The sequence below is a fragment of the Toxorhynchites rutilus genome, chromosome 2 (assembly GCF_029784135.1).
Source record: "Toxorhynchites rutilus septentrionalis strain SRP chromosome 2, ASM2978413v1, whole genome shotgun sequence".
In the NCBI taxonomy this organism is placed as follows: Eukaryota; Metazoa; Arthropoda; class Insecta; order Diptera; family Culicidae; genus Toxorhynchites; species Toxorhynchites rutilus.
Window position 1 is genome coordinate 320553291 of NC_073745.1, and position 10798 is coordinate 320564088.

The 10798-nt window shown below is 41.3% G+C and overlaps 1 protein-coding gene across 1 annotated transcript in view; it reads right to left on the reverse strand.

Moving 5' to 3' along the window:
- LOC129768053 (uncharacterized) overlaps nucleotides 1-8602 on the reverse strand; it is a 46270-nt gene extending 37668 nt beyond the window's left edge. Inside the window, exons 1-2 of the mRNA XM_055769428.1 lie at nucleotides 8405-8602; nucleotides 8238-8329 (exon numbers count right to left, since the gene is read on the reverse strand). The gene's annotated coding sequence lies outside the window, so the exon portion shown is untranslated. The remainder of the gene's footprint in view (nucleotides 1-8237; nucleotides 8330-8404) is intronic.
- Nucleotides 8603-10798: the final 2196 nt, after the last annotated feature.

Below are 10798 nucleotides of genomic sequence, written 5' to 3' on the forward strand. Positions count from 1 at the left end.
CTGAGGAGCGTGATAGGGCGATAGCTATTCACATCACGTTTGTCCTCCTTTGCTTTGGGGATCGGGATTACCATGCCAGCTTTCCATGAATCTGGAAAGTATCTATTTGTCCAGCACTCGTTGAAAATCTGCAAAAGCAGGATTTTCGCATGGTGGGGCAGGTGTCTTATCATCGGGTATTCGATATTATCCGGGCCGGCTGACTTACCTTTGGACCTTTTAAGGGCCCAGAGCAGCTCGTCCATGGAGAAAGGTTTGTTGTATTCGTGCTGTTGACCTGTAGCAGAGGGAAACACTTCTAGTTCTGCTTTGGCTTTGATATTCTTAAAGGCATTGGTGTAATTCGAAGTGGATGAAGATTTGGCGAAATGATCTGCCAGATGTTCGGCTATGGTACCAGGGTCTTCAGTAGTAATACCGTTGATCTCAATGGAATAGCAGTTAGAAGCTTTCTTGCCACTGAGAGCGTTGACCTTGTTCCATAGTTCTTTTGAAGATGTTGAAGGATTAAATTCATCAAGAAATTCAGTCCAGCTTTGGGTTTTTGCTTCGGCTATTGCTTTTCTGGCATTAGCTCTAGCTTCCTGAAAATTGGATAAAGCAATCCTTTTGCTGTTGTTTCCATCTGGAAGACGTCTGAGAAGACGAAGCAGTTTTCTTCTTTTTTTGATGGCAAGTGCTACTTCGTTATTCCACCAGGGGACAGCCTTACGACCGGGGTTCCCACTTGTTCTGTAGATATTTACTTCTGCAGCGGAGAGAATGGCTTGAGTAAAGTCATCAACAGAGTAGCTTATGTGTGCTTGAAGTAAGCTGTCAATTGTAGATTCGAAGCCTTCCCAGTTGGCTGATTGGTATTTCCATTTTCTGCGAAGAGTAATATTGGGATTCCTTGTTAATGTTCTGATGTGAATTGGGAAGTGATCACTTCCTCTGAGGTCATTGTCAACAAACCAATTTAGTCTGGGTGCCAGTTCCCAAGATGCGATCGTGAGATCGAGGGCAGACGTTGATCCAAAACGTGGATCGAGTCTGGTATGTTGATGATCGTTGATGATAATGAGGTTCAGTTTTTGGATGATTCTAAGAATCGTATGACCTCTTGCGTCACATTTTTTTCCTCCCCAGGAAGTATGGTGTGCGTTGAAGTCACCCATGATAATAAATGGGTGTGGTAATTGTTTGAAAGCATTTACCAAATCAACTTCAAAATCATTGATATTGTGCTGAGGGGATATGTATATTGAAGCAAGGGTTACCTGGAAAGGTCCCTTGAGTTGGACTGCACATATTTGTAGTGGTGATGTTATGGGGATCACAGTATGAGAAAGGTGACTTAGGACAGCGAGGCATGTTCCTCCTTGTTGTGAAGATAGTCCGTCACAAAAATACCATTTGAATTTGCCTCCTAGGGCACTATTCATGTCTGTACCAGTCGGTACTTTAGTTTCTTGGAAAGCTAGGGTTAGTGGGAGATGTTTCTCTTCCGCTAACATTAATTTTATTTCGTTCATTGAACTGTAAAGCCCACGCAAGTTCCATTGAATGGAAAGTTTGCGATTAGGGATAGGGTCTCGAGACGATGGTGTATGATTAGGTGGGGGATTGAATGTTAAGATTGGAAGGAGGGAAGTGGGCTGAGGTGTGGAGGATAAATTGGAGATTGGTGGAGTAGAAATCAGTTGAAATTAGTTGTGGTTGGGTTTTTCACCCTTGGATTGTTTGAGTTTTAGTCTCGGATCATTTTTGGAAACATTAACAATTGGTTTGTTGGTAGTAGAATTGGGTTTGTGTTGGGTAGTAGGTGGATTGGATCCAATTGGTTGGGTTGAAGTGCTGGGTTGTGATAGGTAGTTCTGGTGGGATTGGGTCTTCTGTAGGGTTGGGGTCGATTTCTTATTTTTAGGTTTCTTCCTAGAAGATTCCTTCTCAATTGGTTGTTCATCTTCCGATGATTTGAATTCATCTGAAGTTGTTGTTTTCGAGATGATTTTTCTTTTATTTGAGTAAGTTGATTCGATTTCCATTGGAGATTCAGAATCTTCCTCAGAGTCAATTGGAATGATGCTGGATCCCTGTTCAGATTTTTTATTGGCCTGAATAGAAACAGTCTTATTCGATTTAATAGGAGCTGACTTTGTTTGTGTACAGTTGCACTTGCATTGTTGGCATCCTGTGTTTTGGATATTGTCGAGCCGCTCTTTCAATTTACTAGCGAAGGAAGAACCATTATTGTTTTCACAAATGGATTTAGCTTCCTTGTAGGAGATTCCTTTATCAATCCTAACTCGTGTTATTTTGTCCTCGGCGATCCAAGCTGGGCACTTCCTGCTAGTGGAGGAGTGATTTTCCTTGCAGTTCACGCATGAGGCAGGTGCATTGCATTGAAACTTCTTTGCCTTTTCTTTATCGGTTTGGTTTAGTTCTGGGTGTGCTACACCACAGTTACGGCATAACTGTATTTTCTTCATACACTTCTTGAAAGTGTGTCCATAATTATAGCATCCGAAGCATTGCATCGGGCTTGGATAGTAGTTTCTGGTTGGTGCGCGAATGAAACCGAAATTAATCGCTTCGGGAATGACTGTTCCGTTGATGGTTAGGATTAGGGTAGAAGTTGCTACCTTTTCCTTTTTAATTGTATCGTATCTAAATATTCTTTTGACACCGATAACTTTTTGCTCAGAGAGTTCAGTAAGAAGTTGATCCTCTGGCATGAAAACAACATCCCAGCAAGATACAACACACTTGCGTTGATTAAGAGTGGGATGAAAAATTATTTCAATTGGGGTCGAGTCAGATAGCGACTTCATACCCAATAAAGGTTCAATCTGTTTGACGTTGCGTATTTGTAGAACATATTGAAGGCGACCTTTATCATCGCGTTGAGGTTTTGCATCTTTAAATTTATCTCCGATCACACCTTGGATCGATTTCGATACAACGAAGGGGTTGGGTGGAAGAATATTACCATCAGTTGCTCTTAACAATAAAATTTGCAAATTTCCGCCAAAGGGATCAGCCCATTTGGGGGAAGTGTGGGTGGTGGGAACACCATTGTATATATTTGTTGGCCTTCCGGCGCCGGAGCTGCTGGAAGCCATGTTCAAGGCTGGCTATACCTAGGTACAGCCAGGTAAAAGTTTTTAAATTTTCTTATTTTATGTACGTTGTGCGTCGGGGGACAATAACAGCGGGGACGAAAACGGCGGAGGACGGTAACGGCGGGGGACAATGCCAACGCAGTTACAAGGACGAACACCGCAATCACTTGGCTGAAAAACACTTGGGGCAGAAAAGCACTGTTTTAAAAACACTTGGAAAAGTCACTTTTAAATGTCTGTTATATAAAATTAATTTGGGATATGTAATAAAAATTTCCTAACCTATACCCTTTGGGCGTCCTATCTTTCACTAACTCCTGGTAAAATGAAAAGTTTGGTCACTCACCGATCGTGTTGAAGGACCTCCTCGAAGATCACCACCTAATGGTAGTGGGGTAGCGGGGAAGGGACCGGACACCGCCGACGGCAAGGCAACAGCCGCAGCGGCTCGAAACGACGAAGCGAAAATAACCCCCTTTCACACCTTACACCTCCTGAGCTGCTGATGACTGATGAGAAGAAGATTGCGCCAAAATCGCGCGTCACTGGCAGGGAAAACGCCGCTGATGAAACGGGTGCAAACAGCGGGACACGCAAGGGGCAGTGAAAACTGCCGGTCAAAGTGGCCAATCCGACCGAACCAACTTCCTGAATGGCTGTTGGGGGCTTCTCGGCTGCTTCCTCCTTTCCTGATGTCCGGACAACTGTTGCTGAAAAAGAACGCTTTATTTAGTACCGAAGACAGCTTTGAAAAAAGCTATGCATCCGGTTGTAGGAGAAAACTTTTATTTCTATGCTTCTCTTTTAGAATGGCGCTAAAAACGTAACCGTTGCGGTCGAGTGTCAGTAGCACCATGAACGAAAGCAAAGGAAGCGTCATTCTATAAACCATAAAAGTATAGAATCTAAATCCCACCCTTATTATATTCGTGAGTATACAGTAAGCTTATACAATAAAGAGGGTGGGGTTTACATTCGATTCTTTTATGTTTTATAAAATGACACTTCCCTTGCTTTCGTTAATTTCTTACTCTACTCTCGCACCGTGAGGACTCGTTTCATCGGGACTAAGCAGACAGCTCGTTAGTCCTTCGGTGGTAAGGCACCACGAAAGCAGCTCGGATAAGCGCATCAGCCGCAGGAAGCGTGAAGAAGCCACATCGCTATCGACCGGGAACTTTGCGTGAAATTCATCGCTATCGGAAGTCGACCGAATTGCTGATCCGCAAGCTACCTTTGCAGCATTTGGTTCGTGGAATTGCTCAGGACTTCAAAACCGACTTGCGCTTCCAAAGTTCCGCGGTTATGACGCTGCAGGAGGCTTATTAGAAGATACCAATTTGTGTGCTATCCATGCAAAACGCGTCACATCATGCCCAAGGACATCTAGCTGGCCCATCGTATCCGAGGAGAGCTTGCTATATTAGCTTAGCATATAATCAACAGCCCTTTTCAGGGCTCCAAATTTGATGGATTAGAGTTCAGAAAAGTTTTTTACAGGCCGAACTGAAAGGAGTATTTAGCGAAAATCGTGGTGTCGATGATAATTCGATACCGATAGGTGCCATGGATATGGATTTCATAATGAAAAATATGAAATATATGACATGATGTAGTGAATATATCCCCATATCGAAGAAATCACTTTGATGAAACTGTTTACCGTTTGTCGTTTTTAATTGTTGGGAAAGGGCATTATTTCTGCTGACTAAATTCCAAGAAAAAATCCATTCCTTCTTTAAGCGTGATTCATTCTGCTTCGGATCAACGGAACAGTATGATAATCATTTCGTACAAAAGATAAAATTTCCAAGAGTTATATGATTGCTATTTATTGAGTCGAAAAATTGTTTCAATAGCTTAATGATAGCTTCGTAACAGGTTATTGAAATCATTCGTATCCGTATGTAGCGCGCCCACTTGGAAACCCATTAATCTTATTGGAATGTAAGATGGGGAAGCTCATACTTACGTCTATGCATTATGCTGTACACTACAGACTTTTTTTCTCCGTACTGATTAAGAAGCCGACCGAACTATCGGTCGACAAGTCAGTCTGCAGTCGGCGAGGGCTCTTAATTTCGTTTTTGCAGGCCGAACCGAAAAAAATTCAGTCGAGTTAACTCTTTTTTACAGTAATGCTTTTGAATCCGGACACTTTGCATTACATTCAATATCATACCACAGCCATAACATTTTTTTTCATGTTGAATTTATGCGATTAATAGTTGCTAATATAGTTACTGATAGTTTCTTGATAGTTACTAATCAATCGCATTAATTCAACATGCAGAAAATGTTGTGGCTGCGGTATGGTATTAAATGTAACGCAAAGTGTCCGGATTCAAATACATTACTGTATACTTACTTCGATGTTATTCGTTTCTCTCTCTCAGGGTAAGCAACGAATATAATAAGGGTGGGGTTTAGATTCTATACTTTTATGGTTTATAAAATGACGCTTCCTTTGCTTTCGTTCATTTCTTACTCTACTCTCGCACCGTGACGACTCGTTTGTTTGGGACCAAGCAGACAGCTCGTTAGTCTTTCAGTGGTAAGGCACACGAAAGCAGCTCGGATAAGCGCACCAGCCGCAGGATAGGTGAAGAAGCCACATCGCTATCGACCGGGAACTTTGCGTGAAATTCATCGCTATCGGAAGTCGACCGAATTGCTGATCCGCAAGCTACCTTTGCAGCATTTGGTTCGTGAAATTGCTCAGGACTTCAAAACCGACTTGCGCTCCCAAAGTTCCGCAGTTATGACGCTGCAGGAGGCTTATTCGAAGATACAAATTTGTGTGCTATCCACGCAAAACGCGTCACAGCATGCCCAAGGACATTCAGCTGGCCCGTCGAATCCAAGGAGAGGGTGCTATATTAGCTTAGCATATAATCAACGGCCCTTTTCAGGGCTCCAAATTTGATGGATTAGAGTTTAGAAAAGTTTTTTACAGGCCAAACTAAAACGAGAATTTTCGTTTGGATGCCATACAGCATCGAGAAAATTCCGGAAAGATCTAATCGTTGCTGAAAAATAATCTGCCAGTTCCCTGGGAATTGAAGAATACATCCATGCGAAAGAGTTTATTTTAATGTTTTCAAATTATATGGCGAACACAGCGACCAAATACATTTGATTTCGTAATTTTTCAATCAAGTGTAATTAGCTGGAAAGCTTCTGAAGATTATTCTTTCCCATCAGTAGGATATTTTCGTATCCAATATTGGATGCATAACATGAAAAACGGAACATGTTTCGTATCGCGAAAATTATATAATTTTCAATCGATTATTGCTCAGTCGCCGAAATTTTCATACTCAGAGAGTTCATTCTCCTCTAGTTTGCCTTCCAAATTGCCATCGTAAACCACACCTTCTCTCGATTCAATCACGCACGAAAAGCATACTGAAATGATATTCAACATCGTTACTGTACGAGCTGAACGGCGAGGGATCGAGGGATTTATTACCTGGCCTGACCTGACCTGAAATGCAATCAGTTTGTTTTAACTGTGAGGGAGCGCAGAAAAGCCGATGCTGATACTCTCGTGACCAAGAGAGTATCAGCATCGAAATACGGTTCCTCGGGAAGACATAGAAGCAGCCGCCACACCCACACACATACACGCGCGCAACTCTTTTCATTTGCTGGTTATCGAGAGGAAACCTGGAAAGAAATGATCGTTGCTGAAAAATAATCTGCCAGTTCCCCTTGGAATTGAAAATTACATTCAAGCGAGTTTATTTTAATGTTTTCTATCCATATAATACTGCGACCACATACATTTGGTTTTGTGATTTGTCAATCAAGTGCAGTTAGCAAGAAAGCTTCTAAAGATTATTCTTCAGAACAAGGTTTTTTGTATCCAATATTGGATGCATAAAACCTTGAGTCTCCAACGTAACACTCTCGTTTTTTAAGCCACTCAAATATTTATTTATTCATTCATTCAGAATGGATTTAGATTCAACTTCAAACAAATGATCTCTAAATCAACGATAGTCCTACGTCACCCTTGCGGTTATACCATAGATATAACCCACTTCCTGTTTTTTTAGTCAGTGAATTGTATGGAGTTCCACTGCTGTGCTGACATCCTCAATTGTAGTTGGTACCATATTGAAAAATTCAAACACACTTACAATACGGTGACAATAGTTATTTTTTATAAAATCCAAAATATTCATTAGAAATAATTTATTTGCCAGAAAAACATTTGCCGAGTCAGCTAGTGTTTTTCATCTGAATTCGATATTCGAATCGCTAAGAATATTTATCTATTTCCACTGATTTTCGCTACAATTGCCATATTCCGAACGACGAAGAAATAATCAATCACAAAAAAGCAATGGGCGTAAATATAAATATTCAATCTTCGTTTCAAATCACAGTGATTCCATAAGATTTCTAAGTAATGATTTACTAGCAATTCCCCGGAATATCTAATTCATCACCCAGTCATAATAAGGTCCCACGAATGTCATCGATAATATGCAAATGATTACAATACCTTCAACTGCATCGTGTCGAGTATAATCGTGAAAACATCCTCCTTGAATTCTATCACGACCTGTTGGAGGTTGGTACCGATTTGCTCCCAGCACTGCATACAACTTACCTGTTCACAGCTGCCCTGTGTTCGCAAAGGCTGAGCGCATCGTCATACTCACCGCCGATGAGGTGTTCGAACTGCTCATGATGATGAGGAACCTTTATTATCGTTAAGCAATAAAAGATTGCACGTGTTTTCTCCGCTTGATTTCGAAGAGTCTCGAATCGGCGTTAGCCTGAGCTCAAAATCCACTGCCCCGCGCAACTGAATCAATTGAATCAATTTGGAACCTTAATTGAACCCAATTTTGGGATAATCGCAATAAAAAAGGAAGCGAAATTAAAAGCGTACGCAAAGATAGCGTCATAAAGCGTGAGCCTGCCGACTTTCGTTCGAATGTATTGGGTCTCTACTTATCACCGATTGTTAACTGTGTGGTTGTGCTTCCTCTCTGATTGAGTGATTTGATAAGATATGGTTTCGTTAGCAAACATTTCGAAGCGACTGACGAATGACGAGATGCACCTTTTCTGTGTACAATATTTTGAACATTGTGATCACTCCACGATGTTACTTACATGTTCACTGGGTTCGTCGACTTCGCATTCGTTGACGATCAAGGGCGGGTCACAAAATTTCTCGATATAGTTATCACTCAGGGTGAATCCCTCTGAATCACACGATAGAAATATGCAATAATCAGGTTATTTCTGTTGCAATGCTCCACTATGATAAGCACACTTACACAAAATTCTTCCACTATTATTCTTCCACACGCGGTACTTTGTTGCCCAAGGTGAGCCCGACTGATAAAAGCACTGTTAATTATTGCATCGCGCGTTGATACATATCGGGGTTGAACCGCTCGTTGTCATGTGCGCGAGGCGACCAGAAAAAAAATCAACTTGTTGCTTCGCGCGATCGTTCGTTTCCTCGAAGTGACTTGGTATCGCGAGTTGGTTGACGCACCGCACCGTGGAAAGGTAAACATGGTGAGTTCCCCTCCTCGAATGCTTCTAAACGGTTGCTGCTGCGGACTCCGGGCTACCAGAGGAATTATTTTTATTTATTTATCAATTATTATTGTACATACAAACTTTGCGCCTGAAAAAAAGAGTCCTAACGCGTGCATCTTGAGACGCTCATCTTGACACGCTCACTACACTTCTTTGTCTTCATTCAACGATTTTCCCTTCTGGCACACAGATGGCAACACTGTTGACAAACCCATATGATTTCAGTATGGCATCAAATGCGATATGCATACAACGTCAACGTAACGTCAACTGTTCTTTTGAACTGACCAAGCAGACAACGTTGACGTTGATGGTGTATGTGAATGCAGTCATAAATTTTCGTGGGAAGATATTTGATATTACGAGGGTCGTTCAAAAAATAAGTTTCAGTGTCTCAGAAATCGCGGAAAATTAAAGTTAGGACAAAAAACAAGGTGATTTTCGTAATCTACGTTTGATTTTCTATTAATCGCATAATCTACACAATCGTCGTAACGTTCGAGGCATTTTTCATAGCGTAGCACGAGTTTTTCTATTCCGAGCGCGAAGTGCGTAGCGTCCAACTTTTTGAAGTACGATGTAACTGCGTCACGAATTTCTTCAGTGTTGTCGATTCGTTAACCGACGAACGCCTGTTTCATCGCCGTACTATTGTGAAGTTTTGAACCGATTAAGAACCGCGCTTAAGAACAAAAGGCCAGGTTTGTTGACGAAAGGAGTGTTCCTCATCCACGATAAAGCGCGGTCCCATGCTGCTCGCGTAACTCAAGAGTAGCATTGAGCAAGTTGCACAATATCGTAGGTGGTACGAATTCAGAACGGTTATGTTAAAAAAACCAGCCTCCATCCGTTGCTGATGGTTAGTAATATCTCTTAGATGAAGGTATGTTTTCTCCAACAGTTAAGAATCGTCCTGGCCACGTCCTTGCAACTGCTAAGGAAAGGGAAGGAATGTTAGTTAGACATTGACTTAAGAGAGACGTAGAGAACTCTACGACCTCTCATAAATGTCTCGGGAATTTAGGATTGTGTTAGTAGGGAAGTTAAGCCATAGGATACACTCAGCAAGTGTTATTGGCGCAGCTTTTCATTACTATTACTATTAATATTACTATTACTATTACTATTACTATTACTATTACTATTACTATACTGTAACTTAATGTAATGATTTTTCTTCTAGAGAAGTCTCTAGAACAGGCAGCGATATACCGCCATGCGAGAATCTACAGTAACAGAATGATGGTTATGAGAAAAACGAGAAAGTATATATTTAAAAATACACCTGTATTCCGGTTTCCGCTAATAATAAACCAACAAGCCATGTGGCTCAGTTTATGCAAAAGAGCACCGTAACCTCCCAGGTCATATGTCAAAATTCCTTGACAAACTAACGTTTAGTCCACGTGTGACACTTATTCTGTGAAATGACATTTTTGTATTCTTTTTGACGTAGGACTACGTCTTTCATTTCTATACCGGGGTGTAAAACCAAAGTTTCGAGAACGAAAGCGTTACGCTGGAGACCGAGATTTTGAGCGTTAATAGCTCTTAAACAACTGAACGAAATGGTATGATAAACACATCATTTGAAAGATAAAATGTCTACGCGTCATATACTTGTTACTTTTTGATCCAAAAACTTGTTTCAATAGTCTTAAAATTGCTTTCAAAACAGGCTATTGAAATCACCAATCGGTATATAAGCGAGCGTCGCTCGTAAACCCACTCAGTTATGATTGAACAGCGATTGGAGCATGTTGTCGCTGTTGTTGTGAAGCTAATTTCGTTTATCATGAAAACGCTGATGAACGGTGTCACCAAGAGCCTGTTTGTGCACCTAAGGCCAAAAGGGAATGCATCAGGAGAAGAGTGATGCCACGGTTCCGCTTGAAACATCGGAGCAGCCGCCACACACACACACACACACACACATACACGCGCGGAATTCTCGTTGCTATCTACGTTGCTGAAAAATAATCTGCCAGTTCCCCTGGGAATTGAAAAATACATTCATGCGAAAGAGTTTATTTTAATGTTTTCTATCCATATAACACTGCAACCAAATACATTTGGTTTTGTTATTTTTCAATCAATCGCAATTAACAGGAAAGCTTCTGAAT